Here is an 11,572-nt window from a genome sequence, read left to right on the forward strand (position 1 = left end):
TCTTCCCCTGTCCTTCCTAAAAAGCTTATATCACTGTGCCATTTCAAGACTCCAGTGATGGGAAACATTCCATGATCTCAGTAAGACTGTAGGTCTGCAAATGCACACAGTCTGTATTTGTTATATTTATTCCCCATACTATATGCATTGGTATATTGAGACCTCAAAGAGGCATCCCAGCATGTTAAATGTCTGGAGAGAGTTTGTGAGATTTTTCCATATTGGTGCCTTGTAGGGACTTCCTTGGCTACATGCAAAACAGCCTAGTTTTGTTGATTTTTTGATCCTTTGCTGTCACATCATCCTATGAACATTGCTTTGCCTTTGGTTGCTCCCTCACAGGATTGCTGGTTACTCTGTCCCTCGCTACCACTCTTAGTTTAAAGCCATCTTTATGACATCCATCATTGCACTGGTGACAATAGTTTTGACCAGCTGGCCATAGAATCCAAACCCCTGTCACCAGCACCAATTCTGCAGCTGGTTATAGATTTGTTCTTGAAGTGCCCATCTTCTCAGTACAGTCAAGCATGATTGTGCTCATAACATTGCTAAATAAAGTGTACTTCTTCAAAATATTAGTCAATAACATAAAATTCCTTTTGTTTTACAATGAAATGAATATATTCTATTTGGATGCTGCAGATAATACCTTATTAGAAACTGTCTGTAGGAGGTGGAACTGGAAGACACAATTTTTACACATGTTCAGTCATATTGCTATAGACAGTTCTGGTGCTTGTTGCCTCTTTTGTGCCCTCTTGAGAGTTCTGCATATATTTAAAAATAGCACTATACATGTTAAATGTAAATCATAAGATCATGATTCATGATCTTATGATCATAGAATGGCCTGGGCTGGAAGGGAGCTTTAAGATCATTTAGTTCCAACAACCCCCCCTGCCATGGACAGGGACATCTTCCACGACACCAGATTGCTCACAGCTCCATCCAGCCTGGCCTTTCACACTTCCAAGAACGGGGCAACTTGTCTGGGCAACCTGTTCCAGTGCCTCACCACCCTCAAACTAAAAAAATCTTACAATAAAGTTTTTAAACATAGGTCAGCTCTTTTAGATGAAGGGGAAATGGCATAAAATGTTTTTCTTTTTTTTTCCTGATGGTAGCTTGGTAGGCAATAGGGAATATTTCTTCCTTATTTTGCAATTTATAAGAAAAATGGTTGCCTGTGATGTACTTTCATGGCTCCTTTAGCAGCTAAAATGTCAAACTTGAATCATTCTAATTGTGACATGATGCAAATGTTGTTGGAAAGAAGCTATGGGCTATGTTTGGTCTGTGTGGACTGTATTCATTGACTTTAAATGCACCATTGTCAAAAATGAGTTTGCCTCAGCAGCTATGCAATGTTAGCTCTCCAACAGTTAGTGAATAGATTGATTTGATCAATAAAGTCTGAAAATGAAAGGGACTTATTCAACATATATATTGAAAAGCAAAATAAGACTGACTTCACCTTAAACTGCTATCGTGTGGGGAAAAAGGTGATTAGAGTAAAAAAATAAAACACTGCCACAGCTTTTAGATATTTCAGAGATTTCTACAAAATCTAGAGCATTAGACACATAGCTAAGACTATGCTGAGCAGGCAGTCCTTAAAACTTGTTCTACCCTTGCCATGACTTTTTTACAGGCAGTACATTTCTGTATGTGTGCATGTATGTTTAAAATATAGCTAGAATTTGTTGAAAAATAGATAGAATCTTCATAGCCTTCTTTCTCATTGTCATGCTTCCATGCCTTTCTCAGTTTTACTGCTAAGATCTTACCCAACCTGCCTCCCAGAGTCCTAAGTCTGCTAGAAAAGTCTGTGGGAGTGAAGCAAGTTAGGGATTACCTAAATCAGATATAGATATACAGCCCGTGGGGTGAGGTGTGAAGCACCTAAGGGTGATGAAGGAGCTAGCTGATGTCAGATAAAAAAAAAAGAAAGAAAAGAGAAAGAAAAGGAGAAAAATAAAAGGAGAAAAAGAAAAGGCGGAAAAGGAAAAGGAAAAGGAGAAGAAAAAGAAAAAGAAAAAGAAAAAGAAAAAGAAAAAGAAAAAGAAAAAGAAAAAGAAAAAGAAAAAGAAAAAGAGAAAAAGCAAGCCTTTGAAGAGATGTTCTGGGTGGCTGAAAAGAGGCAAAAGTTGCAACCATATTCAAGAAAGGCGAGAGGTTGGATCTAGACAACTAAAAGCAGCCTGGAAAGGCCAAGGCACAAATCCTCTGAGAAGTAATTCCTGAACACTTGAGAATCAAGAGGGTAATTTTCATATGCTAGCATGACTTTATCAAAAATAAACAATGACTAAACAACCTGATTGCTTCCTATAGTGGACTGATACTTTGAACAAGGCAGTAGAGTGTCAGATATTTTGATTTCCAAGTCTTTTGATAGTCTACCAGTTTCACTATCACCAGCTTGGTGAGATAGAAGCGGGTTAAGTGAATAATAACTGATTAGAAAATTGGTTGGACTGCTGAAATCAAGGAGTTTATACTAGTGGCACAAGTCCATCTGGCAGCCAGTAACCAGAGGCATCCCTCAGGGATCTATAGTGAGAAAAAAACTGTTTAACGTCTTCATTAATGTCTTGGATGATAAGATGAAATGCAGCCTCAGCAAGTTTGTGGACAAAACCAAATTAGCTTTAGTGGTCAGCACACTGGAGGGCAGGGCTTCTAGTCAGAGAAACCAAGACAGACTGGAGAGATGGACTGCTAAGCCTCTCACATAGTTTAACATGATTGCAAATCCTTCATCTGCAATGGAATAAATTCATGCAACAATGCAGGCTGAGGTCCAGTTGTCAGGGAACAGTTCTGCATAAAAGGACCTTAGGGTCCTAGTGCACAATAAGCTGAACGAGTCAGAGAATCCTGTTTGCATCCTTGACTGTACTGGACAACTGTAGCTAACAGGTCTGGAGAGGCGATCCTTTATTTTTTGTCACTTGTAAGGCTAAATATGCAATATTCTGTCAAGTTTTGGGATCCCCAGAACAACAAGAATGTTGACACAGTTAAGTAAGTCCAGTGAAGGCAAACAAGATCAGAGGGCTTGAGCAGAAAGCACAGGAGGAGAGAACTGTCTGTTCAGCTCCAACAAGAGAAGGCAAAGGGGAGACCTTGTTGCTGCCTTGTAACTACATAATGTAAGGATAGAGAGAAGATGGAGCCAAACTCTTCCGGGAAGTGAATGCTGGCAGAGAAAACAGACACAATTTGAATTGAGAAAAATTATTATTTTAAGTTAAGGAGGCGCTTTTTGGTTTTTTGTGGGTTTAGTTTTTTCATAAGGATTATCAAATCTTTGAATAAGTGAACAAAGAGAGTGTGAAATATCTGTCCTTGGTTCTGTTCAAGACTCCACTAGGCACGTCCCAGAGCAGCCTGATCTAATTAGATCTGCTTTGAGGCAGAGCTTTGTCTAATGACCTCTGGAGGTCTCTTCCAGACTAAATTACTCTGTGATTCTATAATTGAAATTCATATTTTCAATTGCTCAGCTTTGCAAAAATTGAATTCTCTGCTAAAATTCCAAACCAATGTGTATTTCTGTGGCATAGAAAAGAAAACACTCATTATGTTAAAGAACATACAGCTAATGATTTAGCAAATTAGAAGACCCAATGCTGAGTATATGTTTTTAAAATGACCAGAAGGATTTAATGTATGGTCCAAGCACTAAGCTCATCTGCTTTACATCATTTCTATTCCTTACAATTCCCCTAATTTATTTTTTTTACCCAAACAGCACAGACCTGCTACCAAATTTCTAAGTAGATATGTGATACTTACAAACAATTAGAGACTGAAATGGTTTTCTATCCATTACCAAGCCATTTTCTCTAGAACTCTTCTCAAAAATTTTCCCTGTCATGTGTATATGTGACTAACCACATGCATCTTGTAAAGAGCAGCAATTATCCCTCTTTCATAACTTCTTGATACTTTTGAATTTGGATTATAATAAGACAATATACTTTATTCAGCAGATTTGTTTTAATCTAATTACATAGGTGAATAAAAATTGCTGCATGCTGTTGCATCTAATGTAAGTTATCTATTATTCACACCACATTTACTTTTAATATTCATGCAGATTCCCTTTGACATAACCTACTGTGTCACAGTTAATCCAATAAAGATAAAATATAGCTCAGCAAAACACCAGTCGATTCCAGCATTCTGGTAATTATAAAAGGCTATTTCACACTGGTTCCTTCAATCAATGCATTTCCCCTTGGATGTGATAGTGTTACTCTTTGAAGCTTTCAATCCTCCCAGTGGATTCAGGGAAACATTCAGGCACTTTTTTAGTCTCTGGGTCTCCGAGGCAGTTCAAAGAGCACAACAAGCCATCACTGGTTTATCCTCAAAGGCTGACACTGTCTGTTTGATGTATGATGACTTAAAAAGTCATCTCTAGCAAACCATGTGTTTGCTACCAGTCTATTGAATCAGCCATTTATCAGCTAATCTGTATGCATTGAGCACGCCTGCAAACACATCCAAGGATAGCACACAGTCTCCTGCTGGACCTACTATTGATTTGATTTCCCTCTCTTTCATAGTGGTTTTGGCATCTCGTTATTGAAGAAATCTTTTATTTTATGAAATGTGCATGTATGTATGATTCTGCTAATTGTGAGTTTGTGTGCAAGACCTGAGAGCTAAGATTTTGGAGTGTTGCAGTTCTGGGGGGACTTGCCTTTTGCTTGATCCTTTGCAGTCCCTGACTGCCAGCTCTCAAGAGACACACAAGTGTATGTCTGGGCTGTATATGTTTTGTTTTTTAAATTTTAACTGTAGAACAGCCAAGGTTGAGTCAGACATCCAAGAATGGGTGATTTTATACTTAAATCAACAGCAGTCTTTCTTTTTTTTTTGTTGTGCATTAATTGAAAATTACCTGCTTTTGTCACTTGATGAGGGAGCATGAGTAATTTTTATATATTCAATATTTTACTGTGTAGTACAACCTGGAAGAAACATGCTAGTGCCAGTTAAAATGTTGTCCATGTTTTTCACAGGATTATTTCCAGGAAGTTCTTGCTGTAGCGGAGGAGGACACTCAAAATTTGTTCTATCACACAAAACCAAACTGATCAACAATTATTTTATCTATCTTATCTTTTATCTTTTCTGATATGTGGCTGTTGGCCTCTTGAGACTGCTGTGGTGGTGGCTCTGTGCTTCACCATAGCTTTTAATGTTTCTTGCAGGTACAAGAAAGAGGAACAGCTGTGGACCCTGTCTGCCTGTCACCAATAAGCAGCCTGATTCTTGAGGCAGATGTAAAAGTGGTGTCTTTCTCTCTGTTGCTGATGTCTGGGCATGCCAGTAGAACGTTTACGGATTTTTTAAGCCTGCTTGGATTTTCATTGTAGATATACTTTACAACTCTAAATGTTTCATAAAAATGAGACTTGGTCTGTCTTTATAATATGTCGTGCTTTTACATGAAACATCTGGGATTTTGAACGACATTAAAAAGTATGGTGAGGAGTGCAAACATCAGCTTCTTTCCTTGCTTGCTTTTAACATCACATGGTTCCCTCCTGAAAATTTTCTTCACATGAATTGAAAATCTTTGCTCTTAAGGCATCAGTCTTGCCAAATCTGTTACTGCTTCCACTATGAATCCATCTGGCCCTCTAATTGTTTTGCCTACAAAATTGCCTGAGAGCATGGCTTTGAAGTGTGTTATTGTTTGTACACAAGGTGGGAAAACTCTATCTGGAACAAAAAAAAACCACTTTTGGACAATGCCAGTGCTAAAGAATTGCATCCAGAAGAAAATACTTGAACAATTAATGTCAATAAGATGTCATGCACCACATGCTTCAGAGTGAATGCCAAACTGGTGCATTTGACAAAGAAAGTAGACTGAACAGGATTTGGGTTTTTGGTTTTTGTTGGGTTTTTTGTGGTTTTTGTTTGTTTGTTTGTTTTGTTTTGTTTTAGTTTGTTTTGTTTAGGGGTATTTTTGTTTTGGTTCGGTTTTGGGTTTTTGTTTCTTTGGTTTTGGTTTTGGTTTTGGTTTTTTTGTTGTTGTTTTAGGGGTTTTTTTTTTTGTATTTTTTTGTCTTTGCTTTTTTAATAAATCTGAGACTGTTTTTCTTCTCAATTTCTGGGTTTGATAACTTTTATTTTTGTTTTCTATTTTTACTGTGTTTTCACTTATTTATTTGATAAGCATCAGAGACAAAGATATAAAGCTACTCAGTGATATTCAGAATATTCTGGATTTAGAAACCATCCATTTAGGCAACTGGGGCTACTAAAGATGGCTTTTGTAGTGAACTACCAGCATCATTGCAAGTACATAAGCCACATCCCATAGGGACTGCTTTGGATTAGAGATGAGGAATTACAGGAAAAAACAGATTTCTGAACTAGTGGTCTGGGGTTATGGATAGTAGAACTGGATGTCTATACTATCTCCTATCATCTGTGAGGTTTTAGGGTGATTTGCCATATATAATAATAGACATAGAATATATTTTAAAGCTTTTCTGCATCTAGTTAAAAACATGCTCCAGCTGTAAAAAAATTGACTATATCTAGTCTTTCTCAGGAAAAAAAACCTGAGAACTTCAAAGAAGCTCTTCCCTGAGATTACCTTAGCTGGTTAGAAGATGGTGCTAATGCTTGTGGATTCTATTGACCTGCTCACTTAAGAGACTTGATGATCCTTTTGGAACCCTTCCAGCTCAGAATATTCTGTGATTCTGTGATTCCTCCTCCCTCTCATCCCACCTCATTTACTGTCCTTCACTGAGGGACAAGCAACTGCCAAAATCATTCCCTGCTGATACTTCTCCCAAGTCTGATCCAGAGTTACTGCTCTGGGCTGCTGCTTGTTTCTGGAGCTCATGCACTGCAGGATTTCTCTGTCATTCTAGAAGATGTACCTTTGAAAGCTGGTGTGGCATGGGAAGGTAAAGTGCATGTGTAGAAAAGCTGGAGACAACTGGAAGCAGTACACAGGGTAGCTTGAAGTGTGCTGGTTTAACTGGCTGGATGTCAGGGATTGGATCTTAGAAAGGGTAAGTATAACTGCATAAACAGCAAAAAAACTCCCAAACCCAGACAGGTGAAATGAACCCATACTTCTGTTTGTTTGTCATACAGATTGGGTACAGCCAACACATGTCATAGATGTCTTTTAAGGAATCTTGTCTACCCTTTTTGTATAACTTAAGTTTACTTTGTGAATATTAAGAGTTGAATCAAATCGTATCTTCCTTATATTTTTCTGTTCTACTGTTTCTAGTTACTTAAAACAGAAGCATATTTTCAGGCATACTAGCTAAATATTAAACTTCTACCTAGTACAATAGATATTAAATAAATATTGTACCTAGTACAATAAATATTTATGGACATCTAGTATATACAAATTTTGTTTCTTCCATTGGTCCTACAATTATACAACTTTTAGAATTAAATTTAAAATAAGATGGCAGAAAATCTCTTCTAATCCCTCCTTCCTACTGGTATAAAGATAAAAGTGCACATCCTAACTTGACAAAGATTTTTATCAGTTCCTGAAGTTTCAGCAAAAGCTTGTTGCTGACCAGAAACTAGGTCATGCAATTGTTCTTCAATAAAGATTCACTTTTGATGTATCTCAGCAGCAGCCTTTCTGTTTCGGGAGTCCTGCAGTTTGAGGTCGTTACAAATTGAGCTTCATGCCCCAGATGTTTCTTTTCCTCTATTGAAATTCTTCCATCTCAGTTCCGTTTTGTGATTGATGTGTTTAATCCATACCGTGAGGTCATTCTCTGTTGTTTATTTATTTAAATATATTTCAGATGGATTTTCCTTAAGCTGAGAACTATGTTTACAATGACTTCTTCCAAGTTAACACCTGAGATATGTATTACAAGAGGAGAACTGTTGCCATTGGGAGTGGAAGGTTGAGACAAAGTTTATCAGAGGAAACCTCCTGTTGAGTCATGAGATGCTGAAAGGACACCCTTCCTTTCCAAACTCCTTCCCAGAGCTGTTGGGTGCAGCTGGATCCAATCTTAGCCTCAGAATTTCAACGGTTTAAGTTTAAGAAATTAGAGAGGTGTGATTGAGCCTTTGTACAACTTTATCCTGTAGAATTAATAAAGAGAAATCAGATATATTTCTGTAAAAATAAATTATTTATCATGATAAATGATTAGCCAGAAGTATCTTGATCAGAATAATTTATTATACAGCTCAGAAGTTAAAATGGCTAGAATAGGTTAGGATAGTGCACTACATCGAAGCCATCATGCTAAAGCAATTGTATTAAAGCTAGCAAAAGCAAACAATTATTAAAGCAGAGATTAATGTAATTCACCCATACCAACAATGGTGAGCAAAATCTCTTTCACTCAGCCTTGAGAAGTAACACTGAGGGGCATACCCGTCCAAATGAGGCATCTTCACGCAGACTCCAAGAAGAGATATGTTAAAAGAATCTAACTGTACAAAAGTGGAACTTGACTTTTACAGTACAAAACAATTGGCTGTTAGTCACATGTATTCTGGTTAGCACAGCATTTTTTTAATAAGAATTTACCATATCTGTCACATCTTTGTCTCACTATCAGCACGTTGGCTTCGGGGTTGATGAGCCAGATTTATTTTAGCATAGTTCAATACCAAACCCAGCACGACAGCCCCCTCTCAGTATGCCACTTAGAGCCCTCAAACAGGGCATTGCCTGAGTTGCTTGACCACATCCCAGGGCAGAACATCCTGATACAGGATCACTAAACAGTAATATGACCAGGCAACAGGAGGTGACAAACAGCCATAAAATTCGGTTCAAAATGATAAACACATGATAACCATGAGCATTTTTGGGCACCAAATTTGTGAAGAAGCCTTTTTTTTTCAAGCTTTCTATTACTAAGAGGGAAGGAAATACTTATTTGGTTTTTTTGGTGGCTACTTAAATTGACTGTCTTAGCAAATACAGAGTGATCAGAAACCCCCTAGTATGAATATGAAATATGAATCGATAGAAACTGTCACTAAGTTACCCTGAGATAAATTTAATCATAGAATCCCCTTGATTTTAAGAATAATACATGCATACAACACACACAAACACAAGGCAATTGTTTCTGAATAAGTCTTTTTACTTCGATTCAAATAATCAATTAATCACTTTTTGAGGGCTCCCATCTAATTAAGCTCCTGTTCGAATCACTCAGCTTGGGCATAAATACATCAACATTTGGCTAATGCTGTCTTTATCACCATCTTTAAATACATAAGCTGTTATAAATCCACAATTATTGATTTTGTTAAAGGTGAAAATAATTTTTTTCTATCTATTGTTCTGAGATTAGGAACTTAAGCTTTGGATCACAACTACCTTGCTTTTAGCAAGGCTAAGGAAGGCTTTTAGCACAGTTAAGGAAAACACAGTAGAAGTAGAACACACTTATACATCAACAGAAAAATTTTAGTAAGCTGTATGCCTACTTTGCTGAAGCATAAGCTGTTCAGCATCTTGCAAGAGCCATAATAAATTTGCAGTTGACTATGAATGTGTGTAAGATCTACTTCATATTATCAGTGAAGCAAGAACATAAACTGTTATCTACCCACCGATTTTATTCAAATTCAATATTAAGAATTACTTTGGTAAAACTAGAGAAAATCCCAGCAGACTGACTGCTTATTATTATTTTGTGTGTTCAGATGAAAAATATCTCTACACCTGTAGAAACATTATAGTCCTTGTACCCTAAGAATAGAGAATATATTTTATTTCTTCCTCCTGATTTGGCAAAATAGACAGAATTCTGCTGCCTTTTGCAATTAATTGGTTAAGACAAATTCTGGAACTCATTTTGTGCTGAAACTTAGTGTGGGGCCATCTCTAGACATGAAGCATTCCAGAGACTACTTGTGGCCCAGGTATCTGGGGGATCTTGTCTGCCTTGATCCGCACTGCTCAGGATGGTCCTATTTGTGACCTCAGTCTCTGAGTTGGAAGAGTGCTTCTGAGAGCTGGCAAAAGGTAAGGGTATTGCTGTAGGCAAACATCCTAGAGGACACAAAGAATTGGATCCTGCCATGGGCAAAAGGTGTGTATAGAAAGAGTCCTTTCAAGCTACATTTTAAGCAGTTATTTCTGTACCTAAGCTTAGAAAGGAAATCTGCCTACTGAGGACAGGATCCATATCTATGACTACATGTGGAATTAGAAATGTAACCCCTGTATTTTGATGATTCTGCAAATTCATGAGGTTATGTTACTACCATAATAGAAGGAATGATATACTTCTTTAAGACTTCAAAATAATGAGGTAAAACTTATGGAGAATGAAAAAAAAAAGGGTGATTAAGGAGACCTTAATTTCTGTTTTTATGGCAAAGATGTAGTTTCATTAAGTTATATTTTTATTGAGAACTTGACTATTTGAAAATGTTCTCATTCTCCTAAGGTAATAAAAGGAAAAGAGAATTGCCTCAACATGTATCCACACAAATATCACCTGTTAAAGCAATTATATTAAAGCTAGCAAAAGCAAACAATTATTAAAGCAGAGATCGACGTAATTCACCCATACCAACGTGTGTTGTATGATTACTTTTTAAAGAAGTCTGAGTGGGAACAACAGTGAACTGATCCCAGCTGACAGAGGAACCTCCACCCAATCTCTCTCTCATTCTCTGCAGGAAGACAGACCTGAAAATAGGAAGAGCAAACCCTAAAAACTCACACCAAATTGTGAGTCAACATAAAAACAGTTTAGGAAGCGAAGCAAAACTGCACATGAAAGCAAAGGAAAATAAGGAATCCATTCACTACTTTCCATGGGCAGAGATGTCTAGCTGCCTCCTGGAAAGCAAGGCCTTAGTACACGTAACAAGTATTTGGGAAGAAAAATGCTGTAACCCAAAGGGATACTTCACACTTCCTCCTTTCCCTGACTTTTTACTTCTGAGAATGTTGTATGGCATAGAATATCCCTTTTGCCTGCCGAGTTCATCTCTCTCTGCTGTGTCCTCACACACTTACTTGTACAACTCCAGCCTAATCCCTTCAGGCAAGAGCTGGAAATTGAAAATACTGTTTAGCTGAACCGAAAACACTGGTGTGTTATCAGCTCCAGCTGGGAGGAAATGCTGAAATTATAGTTATGGTAATACTGTGTGCTGAGAACATAGCAGAATCTAGCAATTTTGGGTACAGTTGGGTAAAATACTGCATGAGCTAAAGGACATATACTAAATTAAGCATACAAATTCACTTTGACGGGAGGGAGGGTTTTGTTGTGTGGCTTCCATCTGTAAATTAAGGTTGAAAGGAAAGGAAGGAGAAGGAAAAGGTTTTGTGTGTCAGAGATTGTAAAAATAAAACAGGAGGAAGGTCAGCATCTAGCCGATTCTGCATCTTAATAGCAAAGTCATTAAAATCTTGCTTACTTGAAGTAATGGCAAGCACTTAAGTACGCTAACAGTATAGGAGAACTAACTTGGACCATGTATTGTAGCTTCTTAGTAAGGTTAACAAACTACATTAACCATTCACTCATCTGTGGCTTATAATTAATCACTCCTT

This window comes from Ammospiza caudacuta, chromosome Z, assembly GCF_027887145.1.
Source record: "Ammospiza caudacuta isolate bAmmCau1 chromosome Z, bAmmCau1.pri, whole genome shotgun sequence".
Lineage (NCBI taxonomy): Eukaryota > Metazoa > Chordata > Aves > Passeriformes > Passerellidae > Ammospiza > Ammospiza caudacuta.